The sequence below is a fragment of the Crinia signifera genome, chromosome 5 (genome assembly GCF_055691185.1).
Source record: "Crinia signifera chromosome 5, ASM5569118v1, whole genome shotgun sequence".
Taxonomy (NCBI): Eukaryota; Metazoa; Chordata; class Amphibia; order Anura; family Myobatrachidae; genus Crinia; species Crinia signifera.
The window spans coordinates 101,300,182-101,321,866 of record NC_139221.1 but is presented as its reverse complement, the minus strand read 5'-3'; the positions used below and the strand labels follow the sequence as shown (position 1 = coordinate 101,321,866).

Genomic DNA, 21,685 nt, shown 5'->3' with positions numbered 1-21,685 from the left:
GATGTCCTGTTTACTGCAGCGGAGTTGGGATTAACCCCTTCCTTTCTGCACGTGTATGCATGCTCATACAGAATGCATTAGCACCTGTGTATGTTGCTTGTGGATTCTATACTAAGTGCAATGGACATTTTAATGTGATTTATTCATTTTTTATATTCCCCCATCATTTATGGACTCATTAAAGATAGGACTTTGTGTAACATGATTGATCTTCATAATCCAATGGTGTTATTATAAATGTAGTATTAGATGATCTCAATCTTCTGTACATATCTATAGTATATGCTGGCGCTATGTTATAATGGCTGATAACACCCCCTTTAACCCTTGCACATTTGTAGAGTCCATGTTTTGTATGTTACCAGACGTGGGAACTTGTTATTAACCCATCCCTGGGGAATGTGAATAGTTGTATAATTATTTCCAACTTTTAAATTGAATCTGCACCACTGCTGCTCCCCAGCCCCACGAATACCATGAATAATGACCATTTCTGCACTGCACAAAAGGCACATTCAGCAAAGGAATGTCTGCCACACCACGTTATAGGCATAGCTAATCCCCCCCACCCAATTTTTGCTCGCAAATTTTATAATCCTTCATAAACTGTGTTGCCTTCGCTGAAGCAGTTTAAACCCCCATGATGTTCCCCAAAGGTGTATGGATGCAGAATTATATACTGCTTGTCTGTCTGTCCTTGATACTCAGTGACTGTGGGAGGCATACACAGGCTGGCTACTAGTTTCCTACAACAGCCTTCCCCCTTTTTTATCAGTGCTTGTGTAATATTAAAGTTTCTCTCAACTCATCAGCAAGTACTGAATTCCTGGCTTGCAGTCTCAACCCATCTACTTGTGGCAGGATTATCTGTGCCTCCCCCTAATGGTTTATCCCTGAATGAGAAGCTTATTGTGCTTTAGAAATGGGTAGGCGAGGAGACAGCCAGCAATATCTCTGTTCTCTCCCCCAGTACTGTGCCTGCTCCTCCCATCACTGGACTTGTCATAAGTCTCTCTCCCAGCCCTGTAAGCACAGCTGTCTAATAATGCCTGTGTGGCAGATATACACTGCATGCACCTAATCCATTCATCGCAATTATCCCAAACTTCTTCCAGTGCGATCTCGGTAGCTGGCAGTTAATAATACATTTTAATAATGCTGATTGTGATGCTAGTGTATGCCTGGCTCCCTGCTGTACCTGGCTTGGGAGCTGTTGCTGTGCAGTGTACAGAGGAGGAGTCCTGGGCATTGCTGGGCGTGTAGCTGTAGACTGCTAGTGAGGACGTCACACTGTGTGTACTGCGAGTGAGAGAGGAGCTCGGCAAACAGGCATAGCCCAACTTCTAACCCCAACAAAGCCCTGTTACACTTAAGGGTCACCTCCTCCGCCAGCATTGGGGCCGCCATTTCTATATAAATAACTTTTATTCTGCTTTTCCATCTGCATGTGAGGAGTGAGACATCAGAGCTCCGGCAGTGGCCCCCCCACTCCCCAGTTATTGCATTGGAGGTGGATTGGCTATTTGGCATCGGGATCTGGAAGGTAATAATGGCAGGGACATAAGTTTGTTGTGGTGCTGGGAGTGCAGTGCAAGGCGTGGCAGCAGCCATTGGGCTGTCTCTCAGGAGGGGGCACTACTCCAGCGTATTGTCTTCCACAGGGGGAAAGGAGGGGGGATCTCAGCCATGGCTCTGCCAAGTGCTGGCCTGTGACTGTGAGTGCAGGAGACTGAGAGAGGGCCCTCAAATGACTTGTCTGTTGGGGACCCCCCCCCATGGGCAGAGCAGGGGAACAATGTAACTTTGTACAACAAAGGGGAAGGGATTGGGGAGGCTCACTCACTGCTCCTCTCTGCCCCCAGGCTAGTGGGAACTTTACTGCTGCTTCTCTCCTTTGTAGGAAACTTCTCAGCATAGACGTTTTGTCTGAAGCCTACATTAGTTTTACCTTGAATGCTGCAACTTGATCATTCCTCCTCCTCTTCTTCCTCCTCCTCCTCCACAGGCTTTGGGAAGAAGCAGCAGCAGCTTCATCTTTGGAATGCTAGGTTACAGAGAGAGCCATTGCTCTTATTAATAATTCATTGCCCCAGCACAAGCAGCTAGAAAAAGTGTTTAAATCTTGATTCTTTCTACATTCTACTTCTGGAATATTCACCCTCTCTGATCACATTGAATAGGTTTTCCCACCATAATTACATTTAATGTGAATTCTGAGTATCACACTCTATTGTTTTAAAAGGAAGTTACAAGCATTCAGCATTTATCTGTAAATGTGTATAAGAAGTGGCTGCAAGTCTATTCCTTGATCTGTAATGACAGTGCTTTATGTTGTTATGCTGAACTGTTGCATAATAGTAGCAGCTACTTTCACTCATATATACTCATATTGTGTTAGAAGTGCATATGTGTATATATAAATAATATAGTGTCCCTTCGTTGTGTTTATTTTGTGACTGGAGTTGCTTAACAGCACCTGTGTTGAAATGAGTGGTGCAATTCTAGTAGACTTTAGTCTCCCAAGGGTAATGCCTATATAGCCATCTTGAATGATCTGGCTTAGGAGACCTCGTCATGTGTTTTTTTTTTTTTTCTTTTTTGAGGTCTCCCAGTACAGACTGTGCTGTATTTAGCGCCTGAAGATCTCAGAAGTGGCACTTTTCAGAGTTAATTACTAGCAGATTGCTGGCGATACTAGCTCCTAACTCCATTTGTTTGGAAAACTGCTATGTTCACACTGCTTTACATGAGCTATGCCTTTCTTGGCAGTTAGTGTTATTTTGATCACAGTTATATAAGGAGGAGTATGTTATGTGAATTGTATGTGTTGTCATTTTTTAATAGCTTGGTGTGCGATGGTATTGTTGGTCAGCATGACCTTGGTAAAATCTGTTGATAATGGTGGTAAGACATTGATTTGTATCAAGGCTAAGCTGTACTTGGCTATAGAAGGGGGGGTGTGGGTAATATGATGTCATGAGTATTACAAAGATGACTTGTTTATTACTAAGAGGCCACGGATACAAAATATCAGAGTTGTCATAAAAAAAAAAAATCTCAAATTCAAACCGTAAGCATCAAATGTGGACTAGATATGTTTGCATTGTATTGATAAGAATGCATGGTTGTTCCATTTACTATCAGTCTGTAGTCATTGTCTTTATAGATTGGATGTTAATGGAAATTCATCAACTTTTTTTTTTTTTTACTTCATTGTAAATGAGGCATTTATGAAACAACCAAAAATATTTTCCCATGAGTTTAAGTTCATATTTCCTAGAACACTTAAAGGGCCATAGCTGTGTGTAACTTCTGCAGCGCTCTTGTGTGATTTGTGCAGAGCACAATCGACATTTTCTGGAATGGAGTGGCAAACAAAAGCAGGACAGTCACACATTACAGCCACGGTGTCTGTTTTCCCTAAGTTTCACAGGTGGTGAATTGGGTGTGCTCGAGGTAGAAGCCTGTGACTATTTCTGCAGGAAAGTACAGATGGGGCAGTGTACTTTGTACTAATATGATTTTACTCAGACCACACTGTTTTAGTATGTTGTGGCCATATAACTTTGATTACAGTATATAATCTTATTTTGGAAAGCTACACCAGGCACCTACACCAGACATCTAACAATTATGTAGCTACATTTTTTTTTAACGTGTAATCTTTTGGTGTTTTCAAATGTTGTGTTTTTGCAGGGAAATTGCAATCAAACTCATTGTTGAACTTAAGTGAGTATGTGTGTGTATATGTATATGTATGTGTATATATATATGTATGTATATATATATATTCATATATATATATTAATATATTATGATTTATTTGTCTCTGGAGAGATTTTGAAATTGCATATGCCCAGTCCCCCTGTTTTGTAACTCCCCATCTCTGTACTCCCCCCCCCCCCCCCCCCCCTGCCTTCTCTACTATCTAGCTATCTATCTATCCTTCCATCCTCCATTGCATTTTATCGATTTGAAATGGGCAATTACACCAGTAACCGAATCACACTTCTTACAACTAAACTCTATTCAGGTGCCCATAGACGGTCCATTCTGTACTATGAGATGCGCGCTCCCGCGCATCTCATCGGTACGGTGCAAAAAGTATGTGCTGCACATACTTTTTGTACTAGCTGTTCCTCGCATCGCATTGCATGCAATGCGATGTGATGTGTGCTATATAAGTACACAACGGATCCGTTCAACGGACCATGTATGGGCAGCTTTCCTTCTACAACTGCCACCGCTGATGTGAACAATCATCATTCCCCACAATAAATGTCTTGGAAGAGTCTTAAGGACCCCATCTACTAGTGCAGTGGTTCCCAAACTTTTTTGAATCACGGCACCCTAGAGCATCAAAATATTTTCAAGGCACCCCTGGGCCAAATGCTTCTTATTGAGAAATTCAGAAAAAAAATATAAAATTAAGTGCATTGAGTTTATATGTCAGTTATCTGGTGAGGGACAGGATTCGCTCCTGTTTGTCCACATATATTATGATTGGCAGCCACCAGCACTGGTTTTACCTGGTACATTGACCATAAATAATATGAATTGATCGGTACTTGTTTCCTAGAAGGGCGCCCATCGCGGGCATCGCATGTACATCGCATGCCATTATAATGGCATGCGATGCGATGGCCGCGATTTTACATAGAAATGCATGGTAAAATGTAAATTGCGTCGGTCGCATCGCATGCGGCCAAAAAAAATCGCATGTGATGCGACTGACGCGATTGCCGATTTTACATAGGGAACAATGTTAAATGGCCCAATTGACCTGATTTTACATGGGGAACAATGTTAAATGGCCCACAGACCCCAAATAGCCACCCTGAAGTGTAAAATGGCCCCCCCAATTGTTAACGCCACCCCACGATCAACGTCAACCCGAAGCGTGGCGAGCACAGCGGTACGCGTCCTCCGACCTTTTCATACCCCCACTATCCACGTCGGCGTGGAGTTGAGAATAGAAAGTGTGGCGAGCGGATGCGGAATACGAGCCCGAAGCGTGGCGAGCGGACGCGGAATACATGTTAAGTAATCCGTGTCCCCTCGCGGGGCTCGCTGCGCTCGCCACGCTTCGGGAGCGTGCTCCGCGTCCCCTCGCGGGGCTCGCCACGCTTCAAGCTCGCTGCGCTCGCCACACTTTCTATTCTCAACTCCACGCCGACGTGGATAGTGGGGGTATGAAAAGGTCGGAGGACGCGTACCGCCGCCCCTCACGGGCTCGCTATGCTTCGGGTTGACGTTGATCATGGGGGGGCGGCGTTACAATTGGGGGAGCCATTTCACACTTCAGGGTGGGTATTTGGGGTCTGTGGGCCATTTAACATTGTTCCCTATGTAAAATCGCGGTAATCGCGTCGATCGCATGCGATTTTTTTTTTGGCCGCATGCGATGCGACCGACGCAATTTTTTTCCTTGCGATGCCTAAGCTCAAAATCGTGGGCGCCCTTCTAGGAAACAAGTACCAATTGATCTTGGTCCACCAACCCAAGGCACCCCTGCAAGTGTCCTGAGGCACCCCAGGGTGCATACCACAAGCTAGAGGAAAGGGGTTTTAATTATGATCTTGTGTAACTTCTCCTTGGTAAATAAGAAAACTTTCAAAGTCCATAACAGAATCAACCCTCATGAGACACAGTACTCGGTGTGTGTACACACAATTTTTTATTTTTTTTGTAAGATTGGGACATCTGGGAATACATACAGAAATTTGGCGACTGTCTGCAAATTTGTTTTAAACTGAGCGCTTTTTTTAAATGTATAAAAACTGAATTTTGAGGTAATCTCACAACTGAATGAACTTTTTTTTTTTCTTTCTTTTTTTAGTAATAGAATCAACTTTATTTTTTGTACATTTTAATTTAACCATATCATGGATAGATTATGGCTGTTAAACTTGCCTTATTTCCATTTTATTAACCCTAATATTGAGATGTGATTTAATAAACATATTTTCATTGCTTTATATGCAATTGAATAACAATGTTTTCATTTAGTGAGCACGGAGGGTGATTCAGTTTGTAGTGCCCACCCATTGGGCACCGAAACTATTGGGCAGTTGAATGAGTACATTTGGTGGCCTGTTGACTATTGGAGATACATTTCTTCTCGCAGCCTCCTGAGATATGAGAAGTAATGTGTGCCTAGTCTGTAGTCTGGGCACGTCAATACAAATAGGTACCCGAAATGAGCAACTGTTTAATAAAACTGTCCAGCGCCCATTCATAAAGATGCACTGTTGGGGGCAGAACAAACAATTTAATTGCCCCCTGAAATATAAGAAACCCAAAATATTTTTCCTCTATTAGCAAGATAGAGCACTAATGCCAATATCGTGTACCTTTCTTGACTTTTGTTTTCATCTCTGCCCATACACCATTTTGTTGTATAGTAATATTTAATGGAGCGACATATGAATTGTGGAAATGTAGATATTAAACATAATTGTGTTTGAGCTGAATACGTCAGAGAAATCGGGTATAAAAATGATCGAACCAGATAATTACACATGCGCTCTGAGCAAAATTAGCAACAATGGGAGGAAATTAAATTCCTGATATGTGCCATCCTGGTCCAATTTGTCCCTCACCAAGCATTACGGCAGCTCCCACCAAACTGAATTTCCGCTTATAAGTGACACACCAGTTTAGTACTACTTTCAGAAATCCATTTGTATAGTCACTTGTTTAGTGGTATTTCAGGAATAAGTTAGGTAAATTCGGTCATTTCCACAGCAAGGTACATGAAAAGCAAAGGCCAAAACATCTTCATTATCTCAGGTAACCTATTTACAAGTTGACAAGAGCAAGAAATATAAATACAGTATATTGTGGACTGAAGCAAAACTTGAGTTCCTAAACTGTAGCGCTGCACAATAGGAGATATTTTAGGAACCTACCGTCTTTCCCCGATAATAAGACACTGTCTTATTTTTTTTTTTTCCTCAAAAAAGACCATAGGTCTTATTTTCGGGGGAGGGCTTATTTTATTCCCCACTGCGCCTTTAAAACATTCCACACTGCGCCTTTATGAAATGCCCCCCAAATGATCCATAATTTATGGTAATGTGCCGGTATTTTACATGCCCCCACCTGTTTAACTTGATGTCCGTTGATGGCGCTGTGTGGTGAGCAGCAGCCAGCCAGTTCAGCCGCGTGATGTGCGCGGCGCGATGTGCGCGGCGTGACGTCACGCCGCGCCTACCGCAATGCATCCCTGGGAACGGGAGCTGCGGTGCTGCTGGTGAGTAAGAGGAGGTGAGCGGAGGGCAGCGGGGGTCAGCGGGAGTCAGCGGGGGCTGAGCGGAGACTGCACATATGGTGCACATACAATAACATTGGGAAAATGGTAGGGCTTAATTTCGGGGGAGGGCTTATTTTGGACCAGCGTCCAAAATCTGGGGTAGGGCTTATTATCGGGGTAGGTCTAATTATCGGGGAAAGACGGTATGCCCACATGATGAATGTCACTATGAGAATAGTAGTTTGGCCATTGCTATTCTGTAGGAAATGCTGTAGAATATTCTGGTCGTGCGGATGTTGCTATAATTGTGTGAAACTGGCAATATGCATGAACTATAGAACACTTTATTTTTTTATTTTTTTTAAGGTGTATTGTAAAGGAGAAAAAAAGTGAGTCTGGGTGGGACAGAAAGTTATTGTTAAAAAGTACAAAGAAAATGTGCAGCACGTATTTTTGGGACTAGATCACATTACATCTAGTTCACAAAGCACGCTGCTTTAGCACATCGAACGCATGGTGCGCATGGTACCATTTTTGGGCAGCATTAGGGGTTGATTACTAAAGCTTATAAAAATGCGTTGACCATAGTAATCAGTCAAATCCTAACGGTTATTTCAGGTTGCAATAGGCAACACCTCCACCTGTCTGTTTTAGAAGCTATAGTAAATCTAACCCCTAAAATTGGAAGTTTGAATGCACTAGATGTCCCATCCATTTCTAAATGTATTTTTTATCCCCCCCACTAGTCACTTATGATAGGGCTGCTGTATGTATGTGTCACCTGTTTCTATCATGATGGTTTTTTTCTGTGCAATAGCAAGTTTGTTGTTCCTGTTATTCATTCAGCCTAAGGTGTATTGCTTTGTTATTGTAGGGATGACTCTCATGTGATGATAGTTTTTTAGCAGGATATGAATGGTTTGTTTCTATTTCCAGGTATATGTTATAAAACATACAAACTTGTTTGTAATACAGTGGGCGAGATTCACCAAACTAAAAATGCTGTAAAAACCATGTTTTCAGTTTTTTTTATCGCATTTACATATGCAGCAAAGCCCCACCGCCGGGGCTTCGCTGCGGGGGGGGGGGGGGGGGGGGGGGGGGGGGGGTGGGTTACGCCAGTTCTATATGGTGTAACAGCATGGAAGCCTATGGGCTTCCCTTCGCGTTCCAGGTGCAGGGAGGAGGAAACCAAGCCCTTACAGCCGGGTAAGGGTGCAGGGAGGGAGGGAGGGGGGAACACGCTGCACATCGCCCCCCCACTAGTGTATAGGGAAATTCTTCTCATGCTATTTGAGTGCACTGCTAGAGACATCTTGGACTTTACCACTGTATACCCCGTCTTGAATATAGCAAAGCAGTGAACAGCCCTGTTTATCTGAAGAGTTTGTAAACAGACTCCTAGTTTAGCGATAACTGCATCTTACGGCCCCCATACATTAGGCCGACTTGTCCATAGGACAAGTCTGACCCAATTCTCCTGTGAGCCGCCCGGGAGCTCCCCGGGAGGCTCACATACAATTTGGCACTTGATGAGCCAAATTTGACATGTGATAAATCTTGGGGGCGGCGGTGATCCTCATCAGGGGGAGCAGTGGGGAGGGCAGCGGGTCCCTGAGCACTTGGCTGGCGGCGCCAGGGAGTGCTGACCTGGCCGGGGCGGTGTGATGATCACAAAGTGCCGAAATCGGATGAAATCGTCCCAAAATCGCATAGTGTATGGGGGCCTTAAGAAGAGAATGAAAGATTGTTGACATTCATAAGTCCCAAACACACTGGGCGACTTTGAGCTGAAAGCTGCTCAAAACAGCCTGTTTGAGCAGCTTTCAGCTCCAAGCCGCCCAGTGTGTATGCCCCAGCAATGAGCGCTGCTGCGCATTCCCGCAACATCGCTGGGAAAACCGCTATGCAAAGCCGCCCTCCCCCTCCGTCAGCGCCGGGCAGGGGGAAAGCCGCTCAGTGTGTAAGCACTGAGCGGCTTTCCCCATCATCGCTGTCCACACATGCTGGGCGTAGTCGCCCAGTTTGTATGGACCTTTAAACTTGAAAAACTGAGAAAAAGGCTCATCAATACTATAGTATAGGTATGATTATTTTAACTAAAATGATAAACTAGGTATTTCAAAGAAATAAAAAAAAACAAATGTAAAATACAGCAAGACACCCATTTTGCGGGTGCATTAACAAATCCATGTTACAATTTAACATTTTAAGATATGGCTTTCATATATGGAATGATTTTGTTTGTCTCTAGATTCCAAAGGGAAATCTTGAAAAAATAGCTTGAAGGCCAGATCTTGAGAAATGATAAAATGCAGAGTGATAAACCACTAGCTTCTTAAGGCCCCCATACATTATGCGATTTGGGCCCAATTTTGCCCGATTTCACCCGATTCGGATGAATCGGGCTGTGGAATCGTCCCAAATCGCATGTTTTGACACCCTATCCGACCCGATGCGCGGTCCTGTGCGCATCGGATCGGAGTCGGCAGTCGCACCGGCTGCACATAAGATTTCCTAAATCTTATGTGCAGTCTCCGGGCAGGGTCAGCGGGCGGGGGACGCCGGGGAAGGTGAGCTGACAAATAGTCAGCAGGCGGGGGACGCCGGGCATGTGGAGAGGCTGGCAGGGGCAGCTGACACTATAGACAGCGAGCGGGGGACGCCGGTGAACCAGCGAGGGGAACAGCTCACTGCTGGGCAGGAGGACCAGGCAGACGCAGCTTCAATGCAAACGAATAGGGAGGCAGTGATTGGCTGAGAGAGCTCTCTCAGCCAATCAGCAATTGGCTGAGAGAGCTCTCAGCCAATCACTGCCTCCCCATTCTTTGTATTGGTTTTTTTCTTCCTTGAAGCTGCGTCTGCCTGGTCCTGCCCAGCACGTGAGCTGTTCCTCTCGCCGGTTCACCGGCGTCCCCCCGCCTGCTGTCTATAGTGTCAGCTGCCCCTGCCAGCATCTCCCCATGCCCGGATCAACAGTGTCCCCGGCCAGCTGACTATTTGTCAGCTCACCCTGCCCAGCTGTTCCCTGTTGCTCCCCAGCGTCCCCCACCCGGCTCTCCCCCTGCAGCTCCCCGGGGACTGCATATGATAAATCCATGAGATTTATCATATGCAAAATTTGGCACATCAAGTGCCTAATCGTGTGTCCCCATCCCGGGGAGCTGCAGGGGAAATCAAGACTAATGTATGGGGGCCTTAACTGCCATGTCACAGGCTGGGTTTGAAAAATGAGAGGTAGGAGCTGATTGGAGGTTTATCACTCCAATTTATTACTTTTCAATGCTTAGTATATCTTGCCCTGAGTCTCCAAATAAACCACTGGTGCAGAGGTTCCCAAACTGGGTGCCACTGGTTGGTGGTCTAGGACCAAATTTAATTATTTAAGGTCAATATTTATTTATTATTTATTTACAGGTTCTTATATAGCGCAGCAGATTCCGTTGCGCTTTACAATAGTAGACAGTGATAAAACAAACTGGGTAACAACATACAGACTTGGAGGTAGGAGGGCCCTGCTGCAAGCTTACAATCTATCAAACTAATCAGTGTCCGTGTACATCATTGTCACATTGTGTTGTGACTTGTTGCTGAAAACGCATGGTAAAGACGCCACACATTGGCAAACTTGCACAGTACCTGTATATGTCAGGCTTATTGAGGCTAGATGTGTGACTGCAAAAGTGAATTTGCCATATGTTTTCAAAATGAGCAATTTTTACATCATGGCCTTTTTTAAAGTCTCCCATCTACATACATACATAGAGTGCATTTTTTGAATTGAACCGATGTTCACCGTGATGAAGTGTATCCATACACTAGGAACCAATGACTGGCGAGGATCCTTAATGTTTATTAGCCTCTGGTTTTGAATGTATTTTTTTAAATCTTGTTTATGCCAACAATGTTCTAGTTTGTTGTATATAGGTGATGTGATCATTAAGTGGAGTGGAAGTACTCACTAGTAAACTCTGAATGTATGCATGAACTCTTGTTATATCTAGCTTCATGTGGAGGAGTGGACATTCCAGAGGCTAACTTCACATGTTCTGATACAGCTACTTCTCTTCTAGTCTCACCAGTCTGTGAAGACTGGTATTTTTCCTTGTACAGGTCGAGTATCCCGTATCTGAATATCCGTTATCCGAATTATTCCGAAATACGGACATTCCAGAAAGTGAAAAAAAATTTTTTTTTTGCTAAAAACTCACTGGGGACATCTGTAACAGCATCACTGGGGACATGATATGTAACTGGCACTATATATGTGCAAGACAATGATTGCTTGGCATTCAAATTCAGTGCTGAGATAGTACACACATTTTGTTTCACGTTTTGAAACCTTGTTTTTTGAACAATTAAAATATATTTGTGTGTATTTTATGTGGTAATAAAATATATTTGTGTGTATATTATGTGTTTATACAGCATAAATGCAAGATACTTCAAAATACATCATTGAAATATTAAAATATTCCGAAATACGGAATAATCCGTTATCCAAAATTCTCCTGGTCCCGAGCATTTTGGATACGGGATACTCAACCTGTATTTTATTTTTAGAATTATACAGTATTTTAGTACTTGCCCTTTAAATAAACTAATGGGCCCTACACACATGCCGATGTGTGTAGGGCGACCTAGCTATGCTAGGTCGGGCTGTTCTGCGCCGCTATCGCCTAGCACACAGAGCTGACAGCCCACACACAGAGCGAGCTGTCAGTTCTGTGTGCTAAGCGAGCGGACAGCACCAGTGTTCTCCGGTGGGAGAACACTGCCGATGCCGAGATTGATGGACACTGTCCATCAATCTCGGCCACCGATAAAGACGCGCGGGGACGCGCACGGATGCCGATACAGCCCCCACACATACACCGATGTGAGGGCATTTGCTAAGCGACTTTGCAAAACTAAGCAAAATCGCTTAGAAAATGCCTTAATATCGGCATGTGTGTAGGCCGTATAAAAGTATATTGCTGCCCCTCTTTTTTTCCCTCTGTTATATTAGTATAGCTGGCCATACACGGTCCGTTTTGCCGGTCCGTTTTGTACACACTGTATTGGATTGCATGCCTTGTGCATGCACTGCGATCCGATACGATGTGTACCTAGTACAAAAAGTATGTGCAGCACATACTTTTTGTACCGTACTACGTGATGCGTGGGAGCGCGCATCGCATAGTACAAAACGGAGCCGGCGAAAACGGAGCGTCTATGGGCTCCTTATGTCTTAATATGTTTGTAGCAGCGGAATATGTGTGCGCTATATAAGAAATTGTTAATAAATAAATTAAAAATAGCAGTGGATCCACTTTTCCTTCTAAAACCACATAGCCTTTTCTGTATACTGTAACATGACTGTAATTTCATAAACTAGTTAGTTATGTGTTTTTGAAGCTCCCATCTTTAATTTTAGCCTGGTGTGTAGAAAGCTAATTTTACCATTTTCCTGCTGCTGTTTTAGTTACCCTTTTGTCCTTGGATACAGGCATATGCCTACAACAATTATTGCATTTCCTGCTATCAGTTACTACAGCATTCCTGGAATTAAAGTCATAGTAGCAATAATAGCAGAATCATAGGAAACATACTGTATAGTATTTAATATTATCACTAGCAAACTGCCTTATGCTTATTTGACTTTCCACTATCTTATTTATCAAATTAGGACATAGAGTTTTACGTCCTCTTATTTGAGTACATTGCATAGGTGTATGTTGTGCTTTTGATATGTTATGAGCAAGAACTGCTTAATGGTTTTCCTATAAGAATCCTTTTGGGTACTTATGTATTATCTGGACTCCCATGTTAAATGCACCCCATTTTTTCATACCCCTACTATCCAACTACGCATGGAGTTGATTTTAAATTGTGTGGCGAGCGCAGCGAGCCACCGTGCCCCAAGCGTGGTGAGCGGACGCTGTCTCATAAGAAAAACGGGAGTCCAGATATTACATAAGTACCTCCTTTTGTACTAATCTGATTAGTTCAGGTCTGTGAAGAATCTGAAGTTTAGTAAACTAAACATTCCCAGTGGCAAAGAAAAAACTTTTCTTGGGTGGAAATGGTGTGACACAGGAGGTTTAAAAGATTATATTTTTATTTTTTTTCCTTCTGAGAACTTCAATTTATATTGACTCTTGTATTCCTTTTTAAGTATTTGTTTTTCTAGTATTTTGGTATGCATTAGATAACACTAATGTGGCTATAACTATGTTTTGTCTAAGTGAAATGAAATGTAATATCCCATGCCTGGGTGATCACGTCCTGGGTGCAGAACACAGTTGGAACCTGGCATGATAAATCTTTGTATGCAGTAGGTGGAAATGTATTCACCACTTTAAAACAGTTTGTAGATTCAGAACCCCTTCAAGTTAATTTAGCTCAGTGACGCAATAGGAATGCAGTTGTTTTTGGGCACCCAATTTTCAGTTGTTTTGCTTCTGTGCATGGATGACCCTGATGCTTATTGGGATGTTTTATCCAAATACACTGGGTTAAGACCCATTAAGTGGCAAAACCCCCCCAAAAATCCTAGATGTGGAGTATGGACGGCCAAAAGCTTGCCAACTTAGGTGGGTGTGAGCAGAGAAATGGGTGCCCACAGCACTCGTGCCCATCTGCAAGATAAATTAATATCGCCCATCAAGCAACCAAAATTAATGAATTCTCCAATTTTCTCAAAGAAAACCACTTTTCTGTTGCAGTAAAGAGTTGACATTTTTTGTTTATTTAGAACATCTATCTGGTAAAAGTCTCTGGGGGGAATTTTGCTACATTCTGATTGGTTGCCCATAACAACATCCCATGTAAAATGGAACTCCCGTCTTAGTAAATTTCCCCCTCTGTCTCTTTCCGATACAATTTTTGTCCCAAATCTCTTGCATAGATATGCAATTTTTTTTGCATTATATTTTCAATGCCCATTATGCACTTTATAGGTTGTTTGCATCGTAAATGCATGCTTAAACAAAAAAATCCAGTAATAACCAGTATAATTTGGTCAATGTACAATTTTTCTATGTCTATGTACAAAATAAAACCTATTGCAATGCATTACTAATTCATGGAAATTATTACAAAATAAAACAAACTTTTTGTTTTAAACAGTTAGCCTACATTGTCACATTAATAATCTATTCAAAGTTTCACTATGTGTTTTGCACACCAACATTTTCCCCACTTCCTGTTGCTGACTCTACTTCCTTATTCCATTTACCATCCAGGTAGGAGGGATACCCTCCAGTTAGATCCTTTACTTTGAGCTGTCCTGTCTGTCTAACCTCCCCTTTAGAATGTAAGCTCTCACGAGCAGGGCCCTCTCTCCTCATGTGCCTTTTTTTTTTAGAATATATAAAACACTGCCACCCTGATTGCATCAGTGTCCTGTCCCCTGATGTAACTATCCGTATTAACCATGTACTTGTCCTAAACTGTCTTGTGCTGTAATTCGTTATGTGTTTTTGGTCATAACTATGCTTTGTAAAGCGCTGTGTAATATGTATGCGCTATATAAGAAACTGTAAATAAATAGGGAAGATGTATTAACAATTGAACCAGTGGAGAAGTTGCCCGTGGCAACTTCTCCACTGGCTCAATTGTTAATACAACTTCCCTATTTATTTACAGTTTCTTATATAGCGCATGGCAACTTCTCCACTGGCTCACTTCTTCAACCAGGTTATGGTGTTCTTTTATTGTTTAGTAACAGGCCCAGAAGAGCAGGTGGTTTCTAATGACAACTACTTCTAAAATGTGCATATTTGGTCTCCTCATGATTGTGAAAAGGGGCATGTCAAAAATAGGTGGTGACTATACTTTCAAGGTCAGGAAGCAGGCCAATCAAAAATGTTACATCACTGTTCGACGCAACTGTAGTGCTTAATTGCACACAGTCATAACCAGAATAGGAATATGAATTCATAAAGTACCTCATTTATAATGAGGCTCAAAGCCAGCTAAGGGGAACGGTGCAAAATCGCATCTGTTTTTTGCACATTTTAAACCTGTCCACTACTGCACACTATGGATTTGCCAAGGTGAAAAACACACTTTCTAGATGTAGTTATTATATATGGCAGGGGTTCCCAATATTTTTTGAATCATGGCACCCTAGAGTATCAGAATTTTTTCACGGGACCCCCTAGGTGTAGAAAAATATATATAAAATGAAGTATATTGTGTTTATTTGTGATTCTTCGGTTCATTTATGTGGTAAAGGGCAGGATTTACTTTTTTTACTGTTCGTACATATTTTATGATGGGCAGCCACCAGCACTGGTTTTGTCCATAAATAATTTGAATTGGTCCTGGGCCACCAACCTGTGGCCCACCTGCAAGAATCCCGAGGGACCCCAGGGAACCACTGATATATGGTATAGAACCATTAATGACCAAGTTCTGTAAACTATCTAATTGAACGGAGTTCATAAAAAAACCTCAAATCCCCAAAATCTAAATTTTATACAGATTTATAAAAGATTGTCTTCCTGAAGGGCCAAATGAAAAACATCCGTGTAAGTAGTATTTGTTATATTTGCATAATATTCTAATATGCCAGCACTTTGGTAGCCTGGCCTGCCACAGCAATGTTAGTAGTACCCCTTTTCCATCTGCAAGCCGGGGCGCACCCGGGATTTTGTACCTGGCTACAACCTGGGTGCAACCCGGCTTGCAAACCTATTCACACTAGAGTCCCCACCCGGCATAATGCCGGACGGGTGACGTCATCGAGAGGTGGGGTCGGGGAGGCGCTGGGAGATGAAAGCATCTCCCAGTGCTGGCTTTTGCACTGTAGTGAATGATACCCGGGTCGCATCGACCCCCGGTTACCCGTTTACACTACAGTGACCCAGACCCACTTGTTCAACCCTGGTCGCTACCTGCGTAGAAATGCCGGGTCTCACGACCTGGGTTATTTCTACAGGGAGCGTTTCCACCTGCCTAAAATCCTGGGTTTTGCGCGCTCCCATGCAAAAACACGTAATATTTAGGCTAGAGTAAAAGGGGTATTGGTTATCCCAGTCTCTCTGCATGTGTGACTCACGGTGAGCATGGAGAAATAATTATTAGGCTTATTGGCAAATGCACTTGAAAGTTAAACCAACCTATACAGGTTAAATGTAATGGCATAAACCGTTTTCAGTGACAAACTGATAAGAGCTATCCGGTCTATTTTTGGCCCTTAATTGGAAACAAATTGAGCAGTAATCCAGTTGCTTTCTGTTTTATGTAAAAAGTACCCAAACCTTTTTTTATGTGCTTTATTATGCTTAGCATGGGGAATATACATCATGTGCTGTACCAGTAGCACTCAAATTAAATTCCATTTACCTGGGATTTCTGTGAGACTCTCTGAACTTGTTGTGGAAGTCCCAGCTTATCCACTAGGTGTAGAAGGCACTGAGTAATGGGCTGTTCTCATGTGACCATGCAAATCAAAAACAAGCCAATCTAAAAAAGGCAAGGTGCTGCTTTAGAAAGTTTAACTTTTCCTGTAGTGTAGGGATTTTAACCCCTTCCTGACAGAGCCAGTTTTTGCGTTCCTGACAGAGCCCTTTTTTTCAAATCTGACATGTCTCACTTAAGTGGGGATAACTTTTTTTTGCTTTTACTTATCCCAGTGATTTTGAGATTGTTTTTTCGTGACACATTGTACTTCAAATTAGTGGTAAATTTGGGTCGATACAGTCTGTGTTTTTTTGTGAAAAATACCAAAATATCGTGAAAAAATGGAAAATTTAGCAATTTGCAAAATGTTAAATTTTCTGCTTGTGAGACAAATAATCTTACCACTCAAAATAGTGAATAACTAACATAGACCATATGTCTACTTTATGTTGACATCATTATTTCAACTTCCTTTTAATTTTTTGGGACACTAGGAGGCTTACAATATGAATAGCAAATTCTCAAATTTTCAAGAAAATTTCAAACACTGATTTTTTTAGGGACCAGTTCAGTTCTGATGTGACTTTGAGGGACTTGTATGTGAGACACCCCCATAAATGATGCCATTTCAAAAACTGCACCCCTCACAGTATTCAAAACAGCATTTTGGAAGTTTGTTAACCCTTTAGGTGTTTCACAGGAATTAAAACAAAGTGTAGGTGAAATTTCAAAATTTCTTTTTTTTTGCAGATTTGCAATTTTAATACATTTTTATAAGGAACACAGTACATTTTACTAGAGAAATGTGACTAAAAATTGATTCCCCCAATTCTTTTGTTTTCATAAATATCCTATATGTGGCCCTAGTGTGCACGGTGACCAAACCACAGGCTTCATAATAGAAGGAGCACCTACTTGATTTTGGAGCCTCCTTTTTATGAGATTATTTTTTAGGCACCATGTAGGTTTCAAGGCACCATAAGATGCTAAAAGTTAGGAACCCCCCACAAGTGACCCCATTTTGCAAACTACACCCCTCAGGGAATTCATCTAGGGGTATAGTGTACATTTCAAACCCCCAGGGGTTTCACCAATTGTGGTACAACTGGGCAGTGAAAATGAAAAATTATTTTTTTTACACAAAAATGCAGTTCTGGCTCCAAATTTGTCATTTTCAGAAGGTATGAAGGAGACAAAGCACCCCAAAATCTGTGCCCCAATTTCTCCCGAGTACGGCAATGCCTCACATGTGACCAAAAAATACCAGTTGGGTGCATGGCAGGACTCAGAAGGGAAGGAGTGATTTTTGGATTTTGCAGCTCAGATTCTGGTGGAATTTTGGTGGGTGCTATGTCGCATTAGCAAGACCCCCCAAGCACCAATACAGTGGAACCCCCCCACAAGTCACCCCATTTTGCAAACTACACCCCTCAGGGAATTCATCTAGGGGTATAGTGTACATTTCAAACCCCCAGGGGTTTCACCAATTTTGATACAAGTGGGCAGTGAAAATGAAAAATTACATTTTTTTACACAAAAATGCAGTTCTGGCTCAAAATTTTTCATTTTCAGAAGGTATGAAGGAGAAAAAGCACCCCAAAATCTGTGCCCCAATTTCTCCCGAGTACGGCAATGCCTCACATGTGACCAAAAAATACCAGTTGGGTGCATGGCAGGACTCAGAAGGGAAGGAGTGATTTTTGGATTTTGCAGCACAGATTCTGGTGGAATGAATGGTGGGTGCTATGTTGCACCAATACAGTGGAACCCCCCCACAAGTCACCCCATTTTGCAAAGTACACCCCTCAGGGAATTCATCTAGGGGTATAGTGTACATTTCAAACCCCCAGGGGTTTCACCAATTTTGATACAAGTGGGCAGTGAAAATGAAAAATTACATTTTTTACACAAAAATGCAGTTCTGGCTCGAAATTTTTCATTTTCAGAAGGTATGAAGGAGAAAAAGCACCCCAAAATCTGTGCCCCAATTTCTCCCGAGTACGGCAATGCCTCACATGTGACCAAAAAATACCAGTTGGGTGCATGGCAGGACTCAGAACGGAAGGAGTGATTTTTGGATTTTGCAGCTCAGATTCTGGTGGAATTTTGGTGGGTGCTATGTCGCATTAGCAAGACCCCCCAAGCACCAATACAGTGGAACCCCCCCACAAGTCACCCCATTTTGAAAACTACACCCCTCAGGGAATTCATCTAGGGGTATAGTGTACATTTCAAACCCCCAGGGGTTTCACCAATTTTGATACAAGTGGGCAGTGAAAATGAAAAATTACATTTTTTTACACAAAAATGCAGTTCTGGCTCAAAATTTTTCATTTTCAGAAGGTATGAAGGAGAAAAAGCACCCCAAAATCTGTGCCCCAATTTCTCCCGAGTACGGCAATGCCTCACATGTGACCAAAAAATACCAGTTGGGTGCATGGCAGGACTCAGAAGGGAAGGAGTGATTTTTGGATTTTGCAGCTCAGATTCTGGTGGAATTTTGGTGGGTGCTATGTCGCATTAGCAAGACCCCCCAAGCACCAATACAGTGGAACCCCCCCACAAGTCACCCCATTTTGCAAACTACACCCCTCAGGGAATTCATCTAGGGGTATAGTGTACATTTCAAACCCCCAGGGGTTTCACCAATTTTGATACAAGTGGGCAGTGAAAATGAAAAATTACATTTTTTTACACAAAAATGCAGTTCTGGCTCAAAATTTTTCATTTTCAGAAGGTATGAAGGAGAAAAAGCACCCCAAAATCTGTGCCCCAATTTCTCCCGAGTACGGCAATGCCTCACATGTGACCAAAAAATACCAGTTGGGTGCATGGCAGGACTCAGAAGGGAAGGAGTGATTTTTGGATTTTGCAGCACAGATTCTGGTGGAATGAATGGTGGGTGCTATGTTGCACCAATACAGTGGAACCCCCCCACAAGTCACCCCATTTTGCAAAGTACACCCCTCAGGGAATTCATCTAGGGGTATAGTGTACATTTCAAACCCCCAGGGGTTTCACCAATTTTGATACAAGTGGGCAGTGAAAATGAAAAATTACATTTTTTACACAAAAATGCAGTTCTGGCTCGAAATTTTTCATTTTCAGAAGGTATGAAGGAGAAAAAGCACCCCAAAATCTGTGCCCCAATTTCTCCCGAGTACGGCAATGCCTCACATGTGACCAAAAAATACCAGTTGGGTGCATGGCAGGACTCAGAACGGAAGGAGTGATTTTTGGATTTTGCAGCTCAGATTCTGGTGGAATTTTGGTGGGTGCTATGTCGCATTAGCAAGACCCCCCAAGCACCAATACAGTGGAACCCCCCCACAAGTCACCCCATTTTGAAAACTACACCCCTCAGGGAATTCATCTAGGGGTATAGTGTACATTTCAAACCCCCAGGGGTTTCACCAATTTTGATACAAGTGGGCAGTGAAAATGAAAAATTACATTTTTTTACACAAAAATGCAGTTCTGGCTCAAAATTTTTCATTTTCAGAAGGTATGAAGGAGAAAAAGCACCCCAAAATCTGTGCCCCAATTTCTCCCGAGTACGGCAATGCCTCACATGTGACCAAAAAATACCAGTTGGGTGCATGGCAGGACTCAGAACGGAAGGAGTGATTTTTGGATTTTGCAGCTCAGATTCTGGTGGAATTTTGGTGGGTGCTATGTCGCATTAGCAAGACCCCCCAAGCACCAATACAGTGGAACCCCCCCACAAGTCACCCCATTTTGAAAACTACACCCCTCAGGGAATTCATCTAGGGGTATAGTGTACATTTCAAACCCCCAGGGGTTTCACCAATTTTGATACAAGTGGGCAGTGAAAATGAAAAATTACATTTTTTTACACAAAAATGCAGTTCTGGCTCAAAATTTTTCATTTTCAGAAGGTATGAAGGAGAAAAAGCACCCCAAAATCTGTGCCCCAATTTCTCCCGAGTACGGCAATGCCTCACATGTGACCAAAAAATACCAGTTGGGTGCATGGCAGGACTCAGAACGGAAGGAGTGATTTTTGGATTTTGCAGCTCAGATTCTGGTGGAATTTTGGTGGGTGCTATGTCGCATTAGCAAGACCCCCCAAGCACCAATACAGTGGAACCCCCCCACAAGTGACCCCATTTTGCAAACTACACCCCTCAGGGAATTCATCTAGGGGTATAGTGTACATTTAAAACCCCCAGGGGTTTCACCAATTTTGATACAAGTGGGCAGTGAAAAAGAAAAATTACATTTTTTACACAAAAATGCAGTTCTGGCTCAAAATTTTTCATTTTCAGAAGGTATGAAGGAGAAAAAGCACCCCAAAATCTGTGCCCCAATTTCTCCCGAGTACGGCAATGCCTCACATGTGACCAAAAAATACCAGTTGGGTGCATGGCAAGACTCAGAAGGGAAGGAGTGATTTTTGGATTTTGCAGCACAGATTCTGGTGGAATGAATGGTGGGTGCTATGTTGCACCAATACAGTGGAACCCCCCCACAAGTCACCCCATTTTGCAAACTACACCCCTCAGGGAATTCATCTAGGGGTATAGTGTACATTTCAAACCCCCAGGGGTTTCACCAATTTTGATACAAGTGGGCAGTGAAAATGAAAAATTACATTTTTTTAAACAAAAATGCAGTTCTGGCTCAAAATTTTTCATTTTCAGAAGGAATGAAGGAGATAAAGCACCCCAAAATCTGTGCCCCAATTTCTCCCGAGTACGGCAATGCCTCATGTGTGACCAAAAAGTGGCAGGACTCAGAAGGGAAGGAGTGATATTTGGATTTTGCAGCACAAATTCTGGTGGAATGATGGTGGGTGCTATGTCGCATTAGCAAGACCCCCAAAGCACCAATACAGTGGAACCCCCCCACAAGTGACCCCATTTTGCAAACTACACCCCTCAGGGAATTCATCTAGGGGTATAGTGTACATTTCAAACCCCCAGGGGTTTCACCAATTTTGATACAAGTGGGCAGTGAACATGAAAAATTACATTTTTTTGCACAAAAATGCAGTTCTGGCTCAAAATTTTTCATTTT

The 21,685-nt window shown here is 42.7% G+C and overlaps 1 protein-coding gene across 3 annotated transcripts in view; it reads left to right on the top strand.

Annotated features, from left to right (window-relative positions):
- The window catches only part of ZNF516 (zinc finger protein 516), a 126,307-nt gene that overhangs the window by 2,572 nt on the left and 102,050 nt on the right, over positions 1-21,685 (top strand). Inside the window, exon 1 of one of the 3 annotated variants that reach the window (XM_083187757.1) lies at positions 1,263-1,543. The exons of the other annotated variants lie outside the window; for them this stretch is intronic. The gene's annotated coding sequence lies outside the window, so the exon portion shown is untranslated. Of the gene's footprint in view, positions 1-1,262; positions 1,544-21,685 lie in introns of those variants that run through there. 3 annotated transcript variants of the gene reach the window in all.